At 33.9% G+C, this 25350-nt stretch overlaps 1 protein-coding gene across 2 annotated transcripts in view; it reads left to right on the top strand.

The window, feature by feature from the left end:
- The first annotated feature begins 17851 nt into the window (after positions 1–17851).
- LOC143258631 (popeye domain-containing protein 1-like) overlaps positions 17852–25350 on the top strand; it is a 155337-nt gene continuing 147838 nt past the window's right edge. For both annotated transcript variants that reach the window (XM_076517873.1, XM_076517872.1), the window contains exon 1: positions 17852–18287. The gene's annotated coding sequence lies outside the window, so the exon portion shown is untranslated. The remainder of the gene's footprint in view (positions 18288–25350) is intronic.

Here is a 25350-nt window from a genome sequence, read left to right as displayed (position 1 = left end):
CAATGCATATCTTACATATATCATTTGTGTACAATTTACCCCTTTTGTGTCGTAAAAATACAACAGAATTGCTTAAGGAATATGCTTAATTAAATATGCCACAAGTTCCAGGAGTTCTAATCTTGCGTATGATTGTTTCTTTCTTTTGTTAGACTTGTATATTTTTGCAGTAAAGTTGTGGGGGGTCTATAAATTTCAAGACTTTTCTCTTTTTTTCTTCACGTAACCTTCACGTGAATAACTAAAGGACCCCTCGCTAGTACAGCAATAAGTCTACGAATTTACAACGCTATAATCAGGGGTTCGATTCCCCTCACTGAGCTCAGCAGATAATCTGATGTGGCTTTGTTATATAAACAACACACACACAAAAACACTAAAGTTGTGTTTTTCCTGTCCTAAGATAAAATCTGTTCTGCGTGGACACGTATTGAAAAAATGTTGTTTGACTACTCTTCAGATCGAAGCAGATCGTTCTAATAACACTGACAGACAGATTTTCAGTGCTAAGTTTATATACCTATGTAAATCTAAAATGCGAAGTGGGATTTTGTATGAAACCTGTCTCTTTTTTTTTTAATGTCAGTGCACCAGTGTTGGGATCACCTAGTCTAGAGTCAAGTGCATAAAATTTATCACGAAAGTAAAAAATATCGATTTAAGTTTAAATTTAAATAATTTCTGAAGTAAGCTATTTTATGTTATGCCATCAACGTTTTTAACAAAAACGAACCTCTTTAATCAACAGAGACTAAATTAAGAAAATAACAAATATTTTACCAGTTTTGTTTATATATTATACTTTTAGTAGATTGACTAACAACAATATTATGTATCCCGCTAGTACAGCAGTAAGTCTACTGACTTACAACGCTAAAATCAGGGGGTTAGATTCCCCTCGGTGGACTCAGCAGATAGCCCGATGTGGCTTTGCTATAAAAAAACACACACACACATCAGTACTATGATATATTTTTGTTACTAAGATACTTGACATACAAGCTGTTTTTTGAACTTAGTGTTACCAAAATGCTCTAGTGTTTAGGTATCTAAAAAGCTGTTAATCTAACTGATCCTTATTGATAATTATGTTGTGAATAGGCCATGAATTGTTTCATGAATGATCTTAATTTTGTCTAATTCACAAAGGAATTTACCCACGTTTGACTGCCTCGACTGCACTTTTCTGTCGCTTTGTTGGTCAAGCTTGATTTCACTTAGCTATGAAATGTGAGGCTAATTAGGAGATCCTATGTAGCGGAGTTGGTGGTACTTGTCCCACCATTTTGAGCGGGCTATACGTTAGCTAAGTCACAGAATACTGTATTATTCTATATAATATCAATGTTTCTTATCTTATATTGCACAGGAATTACATAAGGAATTATAATACGGGAATTATTTGGTGATTTTTAAACACCTACATTTTTCTGAAGTGTCTATTATTCACAACAACACAAAATTGAACATGTAACTACATACAGATACAGATCCACAAAATGTATATGTCATTATTAGTACTAATGTTATCTTTATGAGCACGTCTTACTTACTTTATGGGCTTGTCGGATCTTATTCTGGGTATACACCCCAGTTCGTTGTTATTTTCAGCCTACTGAAGACCAAGACCGATAAGGATGTAGTGAGATCCTAAGTCCATGTAATACATGTGGACCCCTCGTGCCCTACAAAATTGTCAAAGAATTATGAACAAAATGACAGATTTTATTATCATATAATCAGAAACGTGAAACTTGATGTAATACAGAAATAAGTATTATATAATGATACAATATAGTAAGTATCTTAACTATTGGAATGCCAGAAGAAACATAATCATAAAAAATTCATAAACAAATTTAATTACCTCCATAGATACGCAACAGTAAATGAAATTTCATGAGTTTTACCAAATGCACCATGACTCGACTATAACTTTTTACTTGGATATCTGGGAAGGCAGGCCTCTGTATCACCTCAGTCATAGTTGTAATATGCGTTCACCCGGTACTACTGATGACTTAAGTACTCGACTCGTAATTTCAGGGTCGCGAGTTCGAATCTCCATCATACTAAATGTGTTCGTTCTTCCACTCGTGGGGACGTTATAAAGTTACGGTCCACCAATGTATATATATACATATGCATAGTTGTGTCGCTGTTATTGTTTTAAATTAAGCACAAAGCTACTCAATGGGCTATCTATGCTCTGCCCACTTCGGGTATCGAAACCCGGTTTTTAGCGTTGTAAATCCGCAGACATACAGCTCAGCCACTGGGGGGCAAGTTGTGTCGTAGGAGTAATTACAATATATTTCACTTTAAAATTGGTATGTGGGTTTAGAAACAGTATGTAGTGATTATTTGCATTTTTGAAAATAAAAATTCTATATTTAACTTTTTTTGGTTTGCTAGTAAAGAGAAACTACGCTTTTTTGTGAGTTTAAATGGAAACATTCACGGAGCTGTTTAATTCCCTTAAAAACATAAATTCAACAAAAGCTCAGTGACGTATTGAAACTACTCTTCCTAGGGACGTGGCTGCCGGACAGCGTATTCACAGGCCTCACAGGATTTATACTGCTGAGAAACTAAAATCAGTTTAAAATTTAAACACTTGTTAATTAACATTCTACAAAGATAGCTTTAACAACTTAGAATACACCCAAGCCAAATATTTCACCTTACTGCCATTCTGGCGGCAGGGCGGTAATACAATACAACTCATAACGAACATTGTTCAGTTTTGCAACTAAACAGACTCAGTAAAACATATATTTCAAGAATAATTTTACATTCATTATAACGTTACCAGAGGAAATAAGTATACCTCTATATAAAGATACGCTTCCCAGTGGCACAGTGACATATATGCGGATTCACACAACTAAAAACCAGGTTTCCATACCCGTGGTGGGCAGAACACAGATACCACATTTTGTAGCTTTATGCTTAATTAAAAAAAAAAATATATATATAAAGACGAAACGCATTGTTGTTGTTTGTTTGTTTTTTGCGCCCTAACTCTTTCAAGTCTACCAGGCCAATCTCAACCAAAATTTTTATCTCAACACTATTAAGCTTAACCTTCATTACGTTTCATAGCCCGCCATGGCCAGATGGTTAGGGCGCTCGACTCGCAATCTGAGGGTTGCGGATTCGAATCTCCATCACACCAAGCATTAGTTACCCTTTCAGCCGTTAGAGCATTATAGTCGTCTGTGTGTAGTGATGACTCGCTACCTTCCCTCTAGCCTTACACTGCTAAAATAAAGACGGCTAACGCAAATAGCCCGCATGTAGTTTTGCGCGAAATTAAAAACAAACAAACAAAACTTCTTCATAAGGCCTGTTGATTAATTACTCCCAGCCTACTGAGTAGATCTCAAACAATGTTTTAAGGTTGACAATTTAGACAATGTTGAATGTTGTAAAGTGATTCAAGGCCAAAGTGTGAAAGCTGCTGGATTGTTTCTCAAACCACCATGATTTTATTACGGTCAATGAGATATAGGATGTCCAAGAGTGTAATCACCTCAAAATCTTTATTTGTTAGTTGGTGTAAAGTAAAATGCAAATCTTTTCTACGAAAAACTTTTATTATAATTTAAAATTTTGAAATAAAGTTTATGTTCAGATTATTACTTTGAAATGTATGCTTAGTGTTAAACTTACCATGTTTTATTTAAGTTTAAATATGTTCCATCAGTTATCTGGTATATATTTATGTATTTACGATTGTCAACAGTTGTTTGCAAACTGTGCAAGGACGTCTTCATTGTTAGTATTGTAAGTAACGGGACACAAAGACCTATGACCAGCTTTTCAATTTTATTCAGTTCGTGATTTAGCTAACTTGAAGTCTTATGATGCAAGTTTGTTGCAGTTTGATAATTTAGGATTAACTTACCTACAACAGTTCTTGTTTAGTATTTGCACTGTCTGTATACATAAGAAAAAATATTATCCAAATTACTCGTTCTTCCTTATGGTGCACAGTACAACCAGTGACTGGTTGTTAGATGTTCATGGCCAATAAATACGATGTTACTGATTCTCTCGGACCAATAAAGTGTTTTTGTGAGCAGCATTTTGTCATGTAACAAAGAATGTCTGTGATAACATAAGAAGATGAACGTTATTCCTGATGAGATGTAAAAATGAATAACTAAAGGTAACTAGAATCCACCAGATAATTGAGGAATGGAAAGATTCGGAAAGTAAGAACGAGTTTAAAGGTATGAATGAAGAAATTGAAAAAAAAATGTAGAATAGAAAATAAATTAAGTATTAATTACATAAAAATATAATATAAAAAATAAAACACTTCATAATAAAAGATAATACATGGTAAATTTCCCATAAACTAATGAAATTTGTTACTTATTATAATTTATTTCCGACGAGTCTTGAATTTTAATTTATTTCGAATAGTGTCCCTGATTCAGATCTCAGACAAGAGGCCCCAGTTATTATGTTACGTATTACAATTTATTTCAGACGAGTCTCCTATTTATTATATTACGTATATTATGTATTACTATTTCAAACAACTGGAATTTTAATTTAAATTTAGAACCTAATTAAATGTTAATATGTACTAACTTTATGATATATACCAACAAGATTGATATAGACAGTTTTCTTTTTTTTTACACACATTTTAATATACAAAAATACATTTTATAATAACGGTTATTAATAACAGTTATTATAAACAATGGTTTATATACAAGAGTTTTACATACTTACAAACAATACCGGTGTAGAACTGAATATTTTATCGATGATCCAGGTCCATAACGAACAAATTAATTCTGAGTTGATACACACACCTCGTTTAAACTAGCTGGTTCGTTTGGCCTAATATCCTCGTAGAAATAATAACATCCGAAGTAATACACTGAAGTTGAAAGGTTTGTAATATTCGAAGTCTATAAACGTTCATGATCAAATTCTGTAGTTTTCCGATTAATAGGAGTTAATAACTAATATAGCTTCCGAGGGCTATTTGAAGCACACTGACCGTAGTTGTCCAGTAATATTCTTCTATTTCTGTCGCGTTGGTTTTATTAAGCAGTCACACGAGTTTCTCGAAGTTTCAACAAAGATCGACAATGCCAGCGTTTTCGTAAAACAAGTATTGTTTTACAATCTTCCACAAATTTCGAAAACAGGCAGGACTTATGCGATACATAGTCAACAATATAGGTGACATGCATAAAAAGAGAAAACTACACTGAAAAAACGTAGGCACTAAAATACATGTATAACAGTAAATTTGTTACAAATTTAACCGAGTGTAAACTGTGACTAGAATTTGAGAAATTCCAGCATACCAGTCGGTAGGTAACTGAGAACGAGAATGCATAAAACATTTAATGATTCTTGCTTTTTAAAATAATAAATATCAAAGTTATAGTTCTGTAGCTAAGGAGACTTGGCTATTAAGCTATATCCACACCTTTATGTGATGAACAAGAGTCATCTCATGAAAAAGGAATTGCTCTATACAACTGTTTGTTTTGGAATTTCGCACAAAGCTACTCGAGGGCTATCTGTGCTAACCGTCCCTAATTTAGCAGTGTAAGACTAGAGGGAAGGCAGCTAGTCATCACCACCCACCGCCAACTCTTGGGATACTCTTTTACCAACACCGCCAACTCTTGCTTGGGCTACTCTTTTACCAACGAATAGTGGGATTGACCGTAACATTATAACGCCCCCACGGCTGGGAGGGCGAGCATGTTTGGCGCGACGCGGGCACGAACCCGCGACCCTCGGATTGCGAGTCGCACGCCTTACGCGCTAGGCCATGCCAGGCCCTCTCTATACAACTAAACAAGGTAATTACACCTCCATAATGTCTACAACTTTATACTGATACTTTTCACATGTATGTATCAACAATCAAGTTTCCACCCAGATTCAGGAAGTGGGAACAACAACAAAAACAAACAACAAGCGATATCTGTCTATAATATTCATAGAAATTATAAATATGATAGAAAATAACCACTTGCACACGTAGTTTTCTTTTTTATACATGCTACAAAATACAACATGATGTATATTCCTAAACTTGATCATGTGTTCAGTTACTTATTTTAATTATAATTACCATCTTAAATGAAAATTTAAGAGGGAAATCCGAATTTGTAATGACAGAACTTTTACATACGACACCTTCGTTTATGTTTTTATGGCATTACTCACCAGCTATGAAAACTGCCTCACCTTTACCTTTGAAACTAAATTTCAAAATTATCAGACTGTAGTTTTCTACAAAGTAAAAGTCCCTTTCGCTAAAGTGCGAAATCGTATGACATCACGCGAAATTTGCATTAAGAATTTGTACCAATTCTGCTAAGAATTATTTAAAACTATTTCAATTTTTAATTATTTTTCTTTTCATTTGGTAAATTCCAAGAATGGCAAGCAACCTAATCTGTCGGCATGGTGTATTCAACCAAACCTTTCATGATGATTCGAAAATTCCATTAATGGAAAGTAATATGGTAATTGAAGTTTGATCGATAACCGAAATGTATTATAGTAGTAATTTACTGAGGTCATATATCTTTCGTCAAACTTGAAGACGGAAACACAAGACATCATTAAAGCATAGCAACATAACTATAGAGCTAAAAATCCAGCCATTGATACAAACACGGAATATAATAAATAAGTATTTTCTCAAGTTTATTAAATGATCATTTAGAACGTTCTCGTCATCAAGGTTTTTGGTTTTTTTAATTTCGCACAAAGCTACTCGAGGGCTATCTGTGCTAGCCGTCCCTAATTTAGGAGTGTAAGACTAAAGGGAAGGCAGCTAGTCATCACCACCCACCGCCAACTCTTGGGCTACTCTTTTACCAACGAATAGTGGGATTGACCGTCACATTATAACGCCCCCACGGCTGGGAGGGCGAGCATGTATGGTACGACTCGGGCGCGAACCCGCGATCCTTGTATTACGAAGCACACGCCTTAACGCGCTTGGCCATCCCGAGCCCCGCCATCAAGGATTTAGAACGTTTGTTTCTCCATGCTTTAATTCAACAGCGTACGTATAAAATATATTATCAATAACAAATATACATTATTGTTTCGTTAGTAAAACAGTATATTATAAGAACAATTTATAAGCACAAGCCTGCATTTTAGTATATTAACACAATGTGTCTCCTTACTCAAGCAAAACTCTACACCTCTCCTATTATAGGGGGGTTTCTTCACTCTATTATACATTGAAATATGTGTCGTAGTGGGGTTGTATTGAATGCTTGATCAAATGATAACTTTCTAAAATGATTATTTACATTTTACACTCACTTAAGTGTAGCTTACCCCTATTCTTGTTGCGCTTTATGATTTCATTTGTAGTTTCATAAACACTAGTCAGGGAAATGTCTTAGGTATTTCGATAAAACAGCTCTTAGACGGTGACTCCGAGAGATAGCTGTCCACTAACATACTTTAATGTTAACCATGTGCTGATATTAAGATCATGTCAGAACTATTAATTGTTTTTGAAACAACAAGATGAAGAGCAGAAACACCCAGTTAACTGTTATGTATTTACAAACAACTACATGCTTTTATAGCAGTGCTTTATTTCTTAGTCTTAAGACGTTTCGTGGGCACTTTTGTATATTAAAAAAATAGAATATATACGCGGAATAAACAGGTGCACTCTATTTAAATCAGTTACTGCTTTTCCATTTTGGAAAGGAGATTCAGACAAAATTTTGTGTGTGGATAAGTTTACATAATTAATATGATATATTCTAGTTGAATAGCTGATTGTTGTTAAGTGCAAAGCTACACGATGGGTTACCTGTGTTTTGCTCACCACGAGTATCAAAAACCGATTTTTAGCGAGGTTAGCCTGCAGAGTTGCCGTTGAGCCAGTAGAGGTTTATATTCTAGTATCAGCTTGAATTACTTGAAACACTTATTGGAAAGGTTTATTTATTTACATATAAAGTAAGAACTATATTTAGTTTTAACATAATGATTAACTTTACAGGTAAGAGTGGGGTTGACATGAATGACTTAAATGGTGCTCTATCATCTTATTCTTTATTGTAATTCATGTTAAATACCAACATTTTTAATGTGGACAAATTCTATTCTTCACTTCTTTAACTTTAGTGCATTATTAGTGTTTTAGAAATATCCACAATGCAAACAAAATACTAGGCCAAAGTAATAGGAGAAAAATATTTAAGAGGTTTGCTAGCATGACATAAAATTTAAGGATACCAAGAAAACTGTTGGTCCATCTAGACGTCACATTCATTACGCTACCATAAACTTTGAAAAAAAATCTCAAAATCAGCCCTCATCATTCAAATATTTGTTAAGCCTTCTCTTAAACTTTCTTAAATCTACTGCGTCTATCACATCTGAAGACAGCCATTCAACAGGTTAACCAATGAGCGAAAAGAAATCAAAATCGTTTTAGCTGAATACGGCTCATATCCTGACAAAATTTATACCTGCATCTCCTAGTTCTAGTAATCTCACAGTTAAGTTCGAAAAATGATGATGAACCGATACAATCAGTTCCTTTAGCAATTTGAAATGTCTAAAAACTTCTTCAAGAGGAAATTTCAGGAATTTAAGCGTGTTCTCGTGTGACAACTTTTCCATCCGAGGTATCTTCCTGGTAGCCTTCCTCTGAACCATTTTCAACAATTCAATACTCTTCCGAAGGTAAGAATCCCAAGACTGAAGGCAATACTACTAATTTTGCACAATCAATAGCATATATTATGAAATTATAATAATCCATGAGGACGAGAATATATTTGGGATTTTATTTAAATTCCCACTACTCCACCACGAGCAAGAGTACACTGCTTAAATGGCTTAAGAAACTGATCAACCAGAACACCAAGATCGTTTTCTTCCACAACACTGTTAAAATTATGTCCATGAAAACTAAATTCAAAATTCAAGTTATGATAACCCACGCACATGATCTTGCATTGCTTATAATCGAAAGCCATTTGCTATTTATTCACCTAATTCACCCAGTAACCTATATTATTTTAAAATAGCAGTAGCTTCCTCACAAATAACAACTATAACCTTTATATAAACAACAAAGTTCAATAATCAATCAGCCCTTCCTTCATTTATATTTCTGGTACAAATCACAAAGAGCAAAAAATCATAACGCTGGGCCCAAAGGTGATACCACTTGTGATATTAATTCAGTTTGACTGATGACCATTTACAACAACCTATTGTTTTCTTCTATCTAGCCACTTTTCTAACTAATGAGTCAAATTAACTTTCACGCCTATATAAGTTATTCTATACAAGCCTTTTATGTGGTACCTTATAATACTCTTTCTGAAAGTCCAAATACCTCAAACTCATACCCATGCCCTCGTATACATAATCAGTGATCTCTTCAAAGAGTGTTAAAAGATTAGAAAGACAAGTTTTCACCTGGTGAAACCTTATTGGCTATCCAACAACATTTTATACTTTGTTAAATAATTTTACAAGATATCTTTTATCACACTTCTTTTTTTCCACAACGGATGTAAAATTAATATACCTATAATTATTTGGAACATATTTTAATAATTTTCTTTCAATAAAGAAACATTACTCAACTTTTAGTCTTCTGATACGTGCCCACTATTCAAGGACATACAAAGTACAGTTACGATAGAAACTGTTCGTACCCCTGCATCGTGAGTAGTTTTTACCTCATAACTTAAACAGTATCACGGTTAGGATAATGAAAGTACAGTATATAATAAATATTTTACTAACACACATCTACATAAATTTTTATGTAAATTGAACGACAAATAAACTGTTTATAAACAAATAACCAAACATAGGAGAGGCAGAAAGTGTTTGTGCGTCTACTTTAATGGTCAATTGTGTAGTCTTTCAGGTGAATTATTTGGCGCAATCTCTCCTCATAGCCTTTCATGATCGTTTGACAGTACTCGACTGGTATTTTCTTCCATTTTTCTTTACAGAAGGCCTCCAACTCTTGCAAGTTTTTTGGTCTTCAACTCATGCCAAACGTTTTCAATTGAGTTCAGATCGGGTGACTGCGATGGCCACTCAAGAACGCTTATGTGGTTTCTCTGCAACAAGGATTGCACATATTTCGATGTGTGCTTAGGTCATTGTCGTGCTGGAAGATCCAACGATGTCCAAGTCGCAAGTTCCAAGCATCATTCTTGATATAAGTGCCTAATATATCAACGTACTCTTCTTTTTTCATGATTCCGTTGATGCGGTGAAGGCTTACTACACCAGAAGAGCTGAAGGAACCCCATAGCATGATCGAGCCACCTCTGTGTTTAACTGTAGGGACGGTGTTCTTTGGAAGATTTCATTCCCCTTTCTTACTGAAAATGTAGCGAACATCATTGTGGCCGAAAAGCTCGATTTTAGTCTTGTCTAACCAAAGAATACTCTTCCAATAGGTAAAGGGTTTATCTATATGCCTTCTTGCATATCTCAATCGTGCTTCTAAATGAACAAGCTTTAAATATGGAGTTCTGCGAGAACGGCATGCTTTGAACCCAGAAGAGTGTAACATGTTCGTAACTGTAGAGGTGCTTACTTTAACCCCAGTTTCCCTTACCAGTTTCTGTGTGTCATTACGTGTTAAACAATGGTTCCTACTAACTTCTCTGAGAACCTTCCTCTTGGTTCTCTCTGGAACTTTGGTGGGGCGTCCGGAACGAGGGAGGTTAGCAGTTGATCCTGTAAGCTTAAACTTGGCAATTGTGCTTTGAACAGTAGATATCGGCACATTAAGTTGTGTAGCAATACTGGAAAGAGACACACGAGACTTGTATTTTACAATAATTCGGTTTTATTAAATTGCTGGACAGTTGTTTCCTGTTCGCCATGATGACCATCAGATAATGACGGAAACGGCTCTAAATTGCCGGAAGTAAATGTTTTGCTGGCTAAATTCCAATAATTATGAACCCAGTGTCTAGTTCTGGAATGGTATAATGTAGTTTATTCGCCAAACTAAACAAACTTTTCACGGGAATATCAGTTTTTTTCACACGTTCTGAACTGTACGAACACTTTCTGTTCCTCCTATTTTTGGTTATTTGTTTATAATCAGTTTATTTGTCCTTTAATTTACATAAAAATTTATGTAGATGTGTGTTAGTATAATATTTTTAATATATAACATACTTCTATTAGCCTAATCGTGATACTTTTTAAGTTATGAGCAAAAAACCACTTGAAACTCTCTGTCGTAACCGTATATTAGCAAATGATTCACATATCTAATTCTTAACTTCCTTTAAACCCCTCATGGAATATTATTTGACTATGAGCTTTATCATTAAGCTTCCCAATTTTATATTACGCTGAGAATTATTGTGATCATCTTTTCATCTAGTAACTATTCATCATGTCATGGTTTTTATGTTTATGGATGCTAAGGATTCTTCTACATGAGGTGCTTGTTACCTGTTCACAGTAAATTTGAACAATAAATAGACAGCACACAATCCACTTGTTTTAAAATAATATATTCAAAACAAGTCAAACTCGTGTACAAAAATTATTTTCACTATGAAGTACCACAGCTGTATTTTAAACTCTTAATTATTATCTTTTCGTATCAAAAGCCCGTTTAGGCTGATTCAATTACTTTAGGATCCAGTTGACGAGATGAATTATTTTCCTTTACTCTTATTACAATAGTATCAGTGAATAATTCACTTACGATACTCCGTGGATTCAGTTGGATTCTTAACTTCAAATAATTGTCTCATCTTCGTGAAAGCTCACACAGACAAGCTCAATTACTTTGGAACAAACACTCTTCGACAAGTTAAATTATTCTCCTTATTTCTATAAACGGTGAAACTCGCTTTTAAACATCGCCCGTTATAGCTAATCACTCACAACGGCAGCTAACTTCACGTGTTCTTTCCCTAACTAATTTTCTCACTTAACTGTACTTGATTTCATTTTACTTTATTTTGTTCTTACCTTATCTCGTTTGGTCCTCTATATGTATACGTTGATCACTGAGGCCTAGAACTTTCTGTGACGTACGAGGACGGTGCTAATTTAACAGCTCCCAATGGCATAGTGGTATGTCTGCAGACTTACAACGCTAGAAACTGGGTTTCAATACTCGTGGTGGGTAGAGTACAGATAGCCCATTGTGTTGCCTTGTGCTTAACTTCAAATAAACAAACTGATTTAACAATATCCAGTTAAGATAACAAGAAAAATACGGAAGACTCGAATAACATGGCGTCAACAATATTAGTAAAGCCAAAACAATAAAGTAATTGCAGCAACAATGAAAATTCGTATAGAAATACGTAACACAATTTGTCACAACTACCACTTTTATAATACTTACTCTTCCACATTCCTGCCTTAAAAATTAAACAACCACTAAATATCAAGCCACAAAAACGTAAAAAAGAAACAATAACATTTACACTAAATAGTCTTTTATATTCAACACAGGACGAGGAATAGTGCTTAAATTTTAATTAGTAAAAAATTTAAAAAAGAGTAGAGTTTAATAACCAAGTCATTCAGAACAATGAGATACCATTTTATTCACCATCCCTCAAAGGCCTTACTCCTATCCTTATATTTTGCTCACATTAAATATATTTAAGGAAATATTTATTGTAAGTTTTAACTTTTCGCTTACCTTTCTTTGTGCCTCCTTTTGATCCCTAATTTATTGTTTAACTAACTAACTATAATCAACTAGTTCTTCTGTTATAGCAGTGAATTTAAATTTATTAAATGTATAATAGTTTTCTTTAATTTTATCTCTTATGCCTTTGCCCCCTAGTGGCACAGTGGTATGTCTGCGAACTTACACACTAAAAGCCGGGTTTCGATACCCGTGGTGGGCAGACCACAGATAGCCTATTGTGTAGGTATGTGTTTAATTCTAAAACAAACAAACTCTTGTGCCTTTTGTGAGTCAGCGAGGATATTTATTTGTTCTCAAGAGTCACTCTTCTTTCTATAAATATAATACTTAGCTTTACCATTTAAAAATTTACTTTTAACATTTGGTCCTGATTTCCTCATGCATAAAAATCAAACTTGCTTCAGCAATAATTACTTGTATCCAGATGTTCCGCAGTCTCCATCTTCGCAATCATTTCTATGTTAGAAGTTAACAGTAAATTTAAAAACCTATCTAACTCATGCTTTAACTTCAAACATTTCTCATACTGTGTGCATGATGTTCAAATGCACTATAATTATGACCTCATTAAAACTGAAATATTAGTATCACTGTACAGTTTTTAAGCAATTCCACCATATTTATTTCCTGGCCTATAACATATTTTAACTAAAATCTTTCTGCCTCTTTACCTACTAACAGATATCCAAATAGATCCAACATCCTCGCTGTTATCTTTGATATCCTCCACTTCCATGAAATGTAGTAGACATGTTATATATAAAGCCAGTCCTCTTCTCTTTTTAGTACTTTATTCCTATTATGTAAAGTATAAAATTATTTCAGAGAAATTTCTGTCATAAAAAGTGTCGACACTTAATCAACATTCTGTTATTCCCATTATACAAAAACCTTTCTTTCCAACTAGTGTTCTAAATTGATACATTTTATTTCATATACGTCTAGCATTACAATTATAACAATTTAGCTTACCCTTGAAACTGTGTCGTTCATACACAACTGACTGTTTTTTTTTACCTACGTCTCATTTTTTCCGCATTTATTTTATTATGGCCCTCATCATTGTCTAGTCCTATCCTAGTTTAAAATCGCTTTTATAGCTAAGTTGTTTGGCCTTGCAAATAAGCCGTTTCTTATCCTATTTAAGTGTAAACCAATCGTACAGTTGGTAGGTCACTAACAGTGGACGTGGATGAAAAACAGAGAGTTTTTCGTGTGGTTAAATGTGGCTTCAGAAATAGTTATAGTATCAGCTCTAATCTCTATTTTAAAGTTAATTGTTACTTCATTTGTTTTTAAATTAGAACACACAATAATAAACAAGTAAGTAAAGTGGTTGCTTTCAGCGATTGCTCCTTGAGAAAAAACGTTGCACTATCCGTCGTAATAGGATTCTGTTTTGTTTTGTTTGGAATTAAGCGCAAAGCTACACAATGGGCTATCTGTGCCCTACCAAGAACGGGTATCGAAATCCGGTTTCTAGCGGATTGAGTCAGCAGACATCCTAATATCCCAATGGGGGCGTTGTGATAGGACTCCATTGTTTACAGAAAGAACGCCTGCTCTTTGACAGTCACTAAGCTCCTCTTATCACGTAAATTTCCAATCAATGGATTACTTAAATCAACTCATAATAATAGTCAAAAGTTGTTAAAAGGAGTTCGCTTTTATTTCCATTAACAAATACTAACTTCGCACATGATTACATATAAATTTAATTGCATAGTTACCTTCTAATAAGTTATGGATGTAAGTACGATGTATTATCACGTTTAACTTCAACCAAATAGTTAGTTTGTATTTTGTTATTGCTTGCTCATTTATAGTCGTAGTACAATGTCAGTTTGGATTCATTATCACACAGATTTTTAGTTTTTATTACGGTTACAGTACTCTGAATTGAATTGTAAGTATAAATGAAGAATTGTCACTAATCTTAGGGTAAATTAAGCTTAGGTTTAGGATTTTTTTCAAGGCCTAGGGGTCGTGAGGTCGAAAGGCGGCGCTGGACATATTCACCCTTTCAGCTATAGAGACGTCATAATGTGACAATCAATCCTACTATTCTTTGGTAACGAATAGCCCATAACTAGGCACGGATTATGCTGGTCAGTAGCTTTCCCTGTTGTCAGCATTTCAAAATTAGGTAAGGAAGGAGAGTGTCTTAATACTTAAGTTTACCATAAATAAGCACACAATATATGTTCAGGTCTAATACGTGGATTATTGTATTGGTGAGAACCGTCCCAGTGCTGACCACTTGGAGCTTAGTTTTGTGTAGGATTAAAATGGATGAATCTCTGTAAATATAACGTTTAAGCTGTACCAGATAGTAGCACATATATTGGGTCGATTTAAAAACAACAAGGAGCGAGAGGACACTTCACTACATTCTGTTATTATAGTGCGGAAGCAACAGAGATACACTTAGTTAAATAGGTCTGACCAGTGTAGGCTCCTGTGTCAAGGATGCTTTCCGACAGTGAGAGATTATTTTTATAACCCATTGACCAATATGTGACTTCGTCATTCACCTGCCTTTCTAGGGTGGGCAAAGCTAAGAAAGAATAAAATGTTATCGGAGGACCTCAACTGTCCAGCAATTTTTTTTTCGTCTGTGTTTTAGCAGCATAATATTTGTAGATGGCAGAAAGTAAATCGATTGCGTAGCAAAATAATCACTGCCAGGCCATATGCAGGATAAAACTAAACAAGAAAGCTGACTAGCTTGCAGGAGAAGCTCCTTTATCAAATCCAGCAGAACTTTACTAGCAGGATATCGACCTCCTTCGAACGAGTGAGATAAGAGCAGCAAGCATAGAAGGTCTTCATTGACATTCAGGAGGATTGAAACTGCTGGGAAATGAAGTACCGTATGGTATTTATAGGAAAAGCTAAAGACGGAAGAATCAATAGGACGGTATACAACGAAAAGGCCACTGTCTTCTACCTCATGTGAAATCTTGGTACGTGGGGCACGTGCCTACTTGTGCAAACCCTATCATTGTCACTTATATCTCAACCAAACTCATTTACTGATGATGCCATTAATGCATTTTTTTGTAATATAATACCATTTATTTTGGAATTAATTCATTAACTACGAACAACTGAATGTGTTTTATTGTATTGAAAATGAAACGATACTTAACTAACTTTCAAGCAGCGACTAATTTTTATACCGTTCGCTACGTATCGATGGAATCTACAGATTACATCATATTAAATATCTGTAAGGTTTTATCTATTACAAACACTTATTGCATAGAACTGGTCAAAATCAAATTGTTTAAAATCTCTCATCTTCTGTGAGAGATGCCTAGGAAGACCACAACAGCATTTTGGGATAAATTACAATAATGATCATAATTATGTTAGTATTTTTGTTTGTAACTCATGCGTTGTTATTGACCGTGTAATAAAACATAATCTCGAACCCACATGCAATTAAGTACATAAATAGTGTAGAAAAATGTGTTTAAAAAGACGATGAGCCCATATTAAAGCGGCAGTTCTAGGGTTAAAATATTTCCAAGTTGGTTGCATTCACAGCATAGTACGTCCTCTGAAGACACAAAACTTGTTTTTCCACAAAAAACACACGTATATTTTAAAATTATTCTGCAAATAATTACTTAAAGCAGTAAATAACTCAAAAGTCGTTAAAGCCTCTTTTTTGATAATATATTACTTAATAAAAGAAGAAATGGTTTGTCACTGAAACCTCTCAAAAACTCAAAAATCTAGATCGGTGCCTTACACTATGGGAGATATAGCTTAGCTGTCATAATTTTCAGACCTACTAGAAAGAACAAAATACTGAAAGTTAGATTGGGGTTCGTAATTATAATAAAAGCCATACGTGTTTGCAATGAATTGGAATTTTTAATATTAAGTAAATAATTATATAATATACTACCTGCGGCACTTGTATCGTTAGAACGTCATCAACAATAAAAAAATCAGTTTTTTGGAATATCCTCTAAACCTCTCCTAATTCGTGTATTTTCTTATAGCAAAGCCACATCGGGCTCTCTGCTGAGTCCACCGAGTGAAATCTAACCCCTGATTTTAGCGTTGTAAATACGTAAACTTACCGCTGTACCATCGGGAGATTCTTTCCCATTTTATTAATTTAATTACGTTTGTAAGAAATCACATCATTGGGCTTCATAAATGTTTTATTTGAATTTTGAAAATATGCATTTGAAGTGCATTGACATAATGGGCTTGTCAGACTCATATTCATGTGTCACATATTTGTTATGTTAAAACATAAATCGATCAAAACACATTTTGTATGTAACGATTGGTTTTGGTCAATACAATTCATCTAATCTTGAAGACACTCATGTGACTGTAAATTAATAATAGTCTAGATTCTATTTCGAGTTACGAGAAGATACAAGGATAGAAATGATAAAACACGAAATCTAACGTGCCTTACTCCAGAGGTTCGTTAAACAGACTTCTGTAACTTTGCAATAATTTAGACAGTCTTCAATCATTTTGAAATACTACAGTGAGTTTAAAAAGATTATGTAACGTACATCAAGTAAGACTGTTTATTCTGACAACTCCGTTAATGCGGAATGGTTTAAAATTTTTAGATTATTTGTTTATTGTTCGGGTCAAAGCTATATAACGTGCTATCTATGCAGTACCGATCTCAAGTAATAAAGCATGATTTTTAGTGTTGTAAGCCCTCAGAACCATGATGGGATATATATATATATATATCTTTAATGACCATCTTACTGACTGAATCTTCTTTTTAGTAAAATATATATTTAACAAACTGCTGTTACCGTTCTCAGATCCTAATACTGCTTATTATAATTTATTTATACTTTTAAATTAAGTGTTGCAACATTTCTTTAGTAAGTTGTTTATTTAATTTACAATTTACGAAGAAATGTGAGAAAGAATTTTGAGTCTACTTTGCGTCTGTTTAAAGAATATAATAAAACGTCTGGAGCGCAAAATAGTTAGAAGCAGAGTATTGATTCCTGTACATGAGTCGATCAGCAACGGAAAGGTTGCGCAGCGCATTCTCGCTCTTTCTTAACCCTAACTATACAACGCTCATTTATTTTTGTCCTGTTTCTGGTTCTCTCCGCTAGTCGGCGTTTTTCACATAAACATCCTCGTCTAACATGAACGTGTGTCACAATTTAGCCTGTTGCTGGAGGGTGGTAGTAGATTTCATACTATTAAATAGGTACAAACTTACTTTAAATTATAATAGAAAAGATCTACTTTATTTCGAGTAGTTACCAAGTAGAACAAAAGATGCAAACTTCTGCCTGTCGTTCGCTCGGTCGGCTGCAGCCTGAGTTTTGGCAATAAACCCAGACACTACTCGAGGTTCTACGGCCAAACTGTCGTGAAGTCTAGAAGACGGTAATAGGGGAGCCACACGATTAATTCATCTGCGTTGTAACTGAACTGACGCGGTATTATTTAATGCTTTTTATTTATGTTCGGAAGGATCTTGTGCACACAAATGTACGGCGTAAAACGTTTTGTTAGCGGTGTGAAAAGCATGTTTAACAAGAGGTGATATTTCGAGTTGTAGGTAAGTTTTTAAATTATTTTGTGCTGTGTTATAAAAGTAAGTATTGTGAATTATTTATACTTCTGATCAACTGTACAATTTGTAACTAGTATCCGGAAGTTTAGATTTGATGAAATAAACAAGTTATCACGGAGTAAATATAATTTTTGCAGATAACGTACCGAGGAGTTTAACTTATCGTCTTTTGCCTTCGTTAGGCGTACTTAACGCAACGCTTATGTAAGCCTATCGCTTTAAAACTAATGCTTGAAACGCAGGTGTCGTTAAAGATACAAGATAATTGAGATATACATTGTAACAAATGTTTTCATACCTTAGGGGGTATATATCCCAAAAATGAATTAAAAAAGATGAAAAGTATTCTGTTTCGCATTTAATTTCCAAGAAGCCTAGATGACGTTAATAGTTGTTTTATTTTGAACACCTTAGGGAATGTGTTTCAAATTCAATACACATTTAATTTCAGGATTTTGATGTAAATCCCTTTACTCATCACTAATAAGCTGAAATTTTTTAGTTGTTCAAAGTATTAACGATTAAACATCTGTATATTTTTATATTATCATGAGAAGGCACTGTAGTGTGACATTATTTGTTTTTGTATTGTTCAAATATACAGTGTGACGATCGACGTGAGTTAATAAGCACTTGTCATGGACGAAAAGCCTTGTCACCAGAGGATATAGAAAGCATAACTTGATTGATATATTGCTCTACATTCTTATTTAATTTCATTCTTTAGTTCATAAAATTATTTCAGGACGTTTTGGATCCTAAAATTTAAAGATTAAATTCAAATTGTTTCCTGGCGTGATGTTTACACTGAAATATAAAATAAAACATTCTATAGATATTATCTGAAAATTGTTATTTAGAATTAAAGAGTATAGTTACGTCTCAGATATTGATAATAGGCACATCCTATAACTTCCTTCTGTCAGTCTTTCTACTTGTATAAATTACTCTCGTGTAACTGTAGTATTAGTATAATATGGATCTATACTTAAAAAGATATCGTACTGGTGGAATACAGTACGCACGATCCTATTAAATGTATCTATACAATACAAAAACGAGAAAGCATACTGTAAGGTTCTATTAAACGTATTTATAAAATACAAAGAAGCAGCATACTGTAAGGTCCTATCAAATGTATTTATATAATATAAAAAAATAGACAGCATACTGTAAGATCCTATAAAATGTATTTATACAATGCAAAAAAAGAGCATACAGTAAGGTCGTATCAAATATATTTATACAATGCAAAAAACAGTATACTGTAAGGTCCTATCAAATATATTTATACAATGCAAAAAAAGAGACAGCATGCTGCACGGTCCTATCAAATGTACTTATACAATAAAAAAACAGCACACTGTAAGGTCCTATTAAATACATTTATACAATGCAAAACAAACCAACAGAAACAAAATACTGTAAGGTCTTATCAAATGCATTTATACAATGCAAAAGACACTAAACAGAAACAACATACTGTAAGGTCCTATTAAATGTATTTATACAATACGAGAGAATATTCAAACTGACTTCACAACACGCTGACTGAGAAATAACGTGAAATTTGTGTTTCTGGAATGCTGGAATCCCTCGACGTTTGTATAGGAGATTAAAACACATTCTTATCGATATTCTCAATATAATTAACCACCTGTACGAAGAATAACAAGACACATTCTACAGAGTTAGTTCTCTTAATCGAAAGAACTAGTGGCAAGCAGCTTGGTAATCTTGACAAGTACTTCATTGAGCTTATAAAGCTCCAGAAGTTTCTATCAAAGAGAGAATTAAGCAGATTTAATGAGGTGCTCCTACTAGACCACCCAGCATGAGATAAGATATAGAACTAACTAACTAGCTTACTGTTTGATAAATCAGTTTCTGAGTCAGAATATACGTGCTACGCCCTGTTATTTACGTCATCTTTATTTTTTAGCATTTTCTAGATAGTAGTAGTACAGTGAATTACAGTAGAAATATTTCATTTCCCAGGTGCTTAGCCTGGTGAAAACAGATGTTTGGTTGCTAAAATCTTGCTTCTCCGAACTATTGTGCAATCGTGAAATTTGTCAGTAAAATTTTTCACCGTATGTTATCGACTAGTGGAATTTTTCTTCCAAATTAAAAACCAAAATTTCATTTCGTGAGTCACAACGTCATATAAAATGCGAACCTCTTAAGAACGAACAATCTGTTTAGACATTGGTATGCTAATAGTGCATGAAAACATTTTGATTTATTGAAAAGCTGTTACAATGGAGGAACACTTAGACATAGTGTCTAAACCTTCTGGTGTAGAGTCACGTCTCCTTGTCTCAAAATTGCCCTCCATCCCTTGGATTATATTGGATCGAGAGGTGATAGTGGGTGTTGTTGAATAGTCTTCCTTTCCTCATGACCTTCAGTTCAAAGTTAGAGGGCCCCAGTGACACAGTAGTATGTCTACAGTCTCACACCGCTAGAACTGTGTTTCGACACCTTTACTAGGCAGAGCACACACAGATATACATTCTATTTATATTTTCCTTTGTCATCTTCAAGTGAAGATGGTCATCCGACATCATCACTTTAATGTGCACAGTACGCAGGATGTTTTCGTTCAGCCAACAACGTTATTTCATTGTTGGACGGTTCACACTGTTTGTGTTATCTATATCTGTTTTAACTCGGCATGGCCATGTACTAAGGGATCTCTACTCACTATCTGAGAGTTGCTCTTTTTGCTGTGAGGATCGTTATCATTTTACGGTCAATCCCACTATTCGTTGGTACAAAGAGTAGCTCAACAGTTGGTGGTGATAACTAGAGGCCTTCTCTCTAGTCTTACACTGCAAAATTAAGGACGACTAGCGCAGATAGCCGTCGTGTAGCGTTGCGCGAAATTAAAAAAAAATGCTTGCAGCATTCAGTGTCAAAATTCTTTGTTGCGAATCCCAGTGGTGTGTGTGTGTTAACAAGAATAATAGACCGTTTCGTTAATTCAATGTAGAGTTTTATTTCTTTTTTAATATTACTACACACTTTCTGTGAGTGTTGTCGTGTTACAGTTAATTGGCACTTTTAACTGTTTTGCAAAATCCCACAGATCGCTTTAAATCCTGTATTTACAAAATGCAAAACACGAGGGGTTAGAGTAAAACTAAGTCAACTTGTATTACAGATATAACTAGTGATTTCCTCTTAATAAGGAGAATAAAAACATATGGGATAGAACTAGTTTATTTAGATCTGTGCGTGAATATGATTGTAGGTTTCTGTTGAATTATGCATACGATACATATTTCTACTGTTTAGTTAGTGCATACGTTAAAAATTACAAATTTTAAAACGTAAAACAGTGGTAAAAGTTTAATATTCTGCTAAAGAATCTTTTAGTTATGAATTGCAATAGTGATATAAACTGTTTATATAGAAATTATTTTTGTCTTTACGTATTCAGTTAGGTTTTATTTAATTTTATAAGATTTTATTACTTTTTTTTTACAAAAGTCTTCAAGTTTGGAAGATGGTTCAAGTATGTCTTTAATGGATCCGAAATTTCTATGTTTGTTCCCTTTTTCAATGGGCCAGACCATAAACCTTCTGGTGTAGAGTCACGTCTCCTTGTCTCAAAATTGCCCTCCATCCCTTGGATTATATTGGATCGAGAGGTAATAGTGGGTGTTGTTGAATAGTCTTCCTTTCCTCATGACCTTCAGTTCAAAGTTAGAGGGCCCCAGTGACACAGTAGTATGTCTACAGTCTCACACCGCTAGAACTGTGTTTCGACACCTTTACTAGGCAGAGCACACACAGATAGCCCATTATGTAGCTTTTTGCTTAGTTCTAAACTAACAAACAAACAACCAATCAAAGTGAGGGACGGCAAGCGTAGATAAACCTTTTAAGTATCAAAATCTTTTTACAGAGGTTCATCGAATTAATTCATTATCGCTTTGGAAATATGATGCGTTCCATATCGCAGGATCATAAACTCTCAAAACTAAACTTGAGTCTCAGTATTGCATATTTGGCCCAATTTGTAAAGTACTTAATATGATCAGTTGTTTGCGCTGCAGCAAATATATGAAAACTTGTGAGTACAACCAATTTTTAAGTTAGTTTTATTTAAACTATTATTCGCAAGGATTCTGAATATTATAATTCTTGTTAATTTTATATTTATTAAAGTTATTGTGCATTTTGAACTTAGTATATGAATTTGAAACAAACCTGAGTCCCTTAAACTGGATGAACTTCCTTAGTCGTTGTTGGGATTACGGCCGAAAATATCTTAATTTTCAAGGCACTCAACTTATGATTTAAATGCATTATAATCGTTAAAGGCCTATTTTATTCAGACATTAAGTATTTTGTGTCAGATCGTAATATATTTATTACACTCAATTCTATTTATATTTTCTTTTGTCTTAGTTCCTATATTCGTAGTTTGTTCATTTTCTAATAAGATTAGTAACGTTAAAAGAATTTCCCCATGAATTCTAACATTAATTAAACGTTATTGTAAAACCTTTTCCCCCGAAGGTAAATATATATCATGTTGTTCACTGTTGAAGTTGAATTTCATCATTTAGAACAAAATGAAAATAATTTGATTCACTTGTTATATTTTTATGTTTTGATAAATATTCTTAACATTTTCAGTGTTGAAAGCTTATAACATGTTTTACTTTTTATTATTATTAACATCATGTGGTGTACAATGATATATTGACAACCATGCTTAAATTTATTGATTTTAAATGCAAATTGATTTTTAATATTTTACAATAAAACATTTTATTATCATTATATGAGTTTAAGAAACAATAGGGGGAGTACTTCAGACTGCCGACCTTTCTCTACGAGGCTACAAACGTCCAGTCAGTTTGAAATTCATACGCGAGATAAGCTTATCAAATGACTTTCCTTGTGTCAGTCTTCACAGCAGTACATGATAATTCTGCCTGAAAATTCTCGTACAGGAAAGTGGAAAATTTCAATAAAGAAAGTTTCAAGTTGTTTTATTGTCCTGAAACTTAGTGACCATTAAAGATTGTAAGAAATGAAATTAACGTAATATGACATTCAGCAAGCGTAATTTAAGTCATGCTCATCAACATGTGCACTCATAAAGAACATTATTTTGAATTTGTTTTGAGTTTCGCGCAAAACTACACGAAGGCTATTACACTAGCCGTACCTAGTTTAGCAGTGTAAGACTAGAAGGAAGGCAGCTAGTTATCACCACCCACCGCCAACTTTTGGGCTACACGTTTACCAACGAATAGTTGGATTGACCATCACATTATAACGCCCCTACGACCGAAAGGGCGAGCATGTGTGGTGTGACGGGGATTTGAACCCACGACTTTCAGGTTAGGAGTCGAGTGTCTTAACCACGTGGCCATGTCGGGCCATTATTTTAGAAATAAGGTCAGTTAAGTGAAAGCGTTGATTTGCGTGGAAATTCTATTGTAATTTATTTTCTTTTTTGTAAATTAGTATCGAGTATGTGTACGTTATGTAACTTAATATGGCCCTGTGTATACTCGTGTACTCTATCCTTAGTATGCGTGTTTTTAGGTTTGTTTTATCTGTTTTGTAGAAGTGCTGAATAATAAATGATTAATATTGAATATTTCATTGCATTTTACATTTGAAAAAACAAAACGTTCGCTCTCTAGAAACGATCAGAACAAATCCCAGCCTTGCAATATTGTTCTTAATAATTTATTCTGTTGTACTTAATTTGATTGTTATAACTAAAATTGGCTTATATCTGTTTAAATTTTATCAGATTTATTTTCAAAAATTTCCATATTTCGTTTTATATATATATGCATATATAATGGGTAATCCAGAAATCAGTTACTAAGTTTTATTCGTATTTCTAGCTGCATCAACTATAGTAACTCTTGTTATGGAACATGTATAAACTTTGACCTTTGGCCCATCATCTTATGAGTCTCTTGTTAGAACTATGTCAAATAGTGGATTGATTTCTAACTGATACCCGCTTGGTTTTTCTTTAGTTGCTTAGTTTCTGTGTTCAGCGTTTATGTTAGCGCTGTAAAGCTAAACACTGTGAAAACATGAGGGCTACAGTCATGGTGAAATATAGATTGAAAAACAATTATCAAAAACACTAATTTTTATTATAAATGCACCACATAATGTTCTAGTATCCTTATAACACATAACTTTTGACATTTAAAGAAATATGCAAATTATAAAAAAAAATATGAACGCCATTTAATATACATATATATATGTAATTTGATCAGTATCCTATCAGTATTTTTTAATTGACATAGATCGAATTTCAAGTTACAATTTAATGAGTAATAATGATTAAAGGGAATATATTAGTCGTTTCTTCATTCAAAAACAACGATATGATTGTTAGCACGTGTCCACTATTTCCTCGGTCTTCTCTTTAAATTGGCTTCTAAAGTTGTAATATAGTTGTAATTTTCAAAATTTCACGTAGTATTATCTGTCCTTGGTATTTCTTAATTTTGAACACTTAGACAAAAGAGAAGTCAGCTAATCGACATTAGCACTTCACGTCAACTCTTGAAGTACTTTTGTCTGTCACTGGTGGGATTTGGAACATTTAGCAACCATGGTGTTAAAGTCCAGCAACGAATCTTAATATCCACTCTACAGGCATATGCTAACAGATAAACTACCACGGGAAATAAATGTAATCAATTAGTCCATGTATTAACTTTCAAATCATCATTCTTTATGCTAGTGATTCAATAACAACAATATAAAGTTAAAGTCCTTTTTAAAACCAGTTTATTAATGCACTTTCAAACTAATAAAAAAACTGTAGTTGTACTTCAAAACGAGAACCGCTCTGCTTATTTGTCAGTATGCAGGGCTTTGAAGCTTAAGTTTAACATTTTGCGTCTCGTTACTACACACAAAAAAGATACAAATAAAAATCACGCTCCGTGAACACTTTTGAGTCGCCGGTGCACTATAACAGTAACAGTTAATTTCCACAATTTCGGGCAGGCCAAGAGTTTGTTCTCGAGCAGCTTTGGGTGAA

Source organism: Tachypleus tridentatus, chromosome 8 (genome assembly GCF_004210375.1).
Source record: "Tachypleus tridentatus isolate NWPU-2018 chromosome 8, ASM421037v1, whole genome shotgun sequence".
Taxonomy (NCBI): Eukaryota; Metazoa; Arthropoda; class Merostomata; order Xiphosura; family Limulidae; genus Tachypleus; species Tachypleus tridentatus.
Note: the sequence above shows the minus strand (reverse complement) of the source record. Positions and strands in the feature narration are given on the sequence as shown.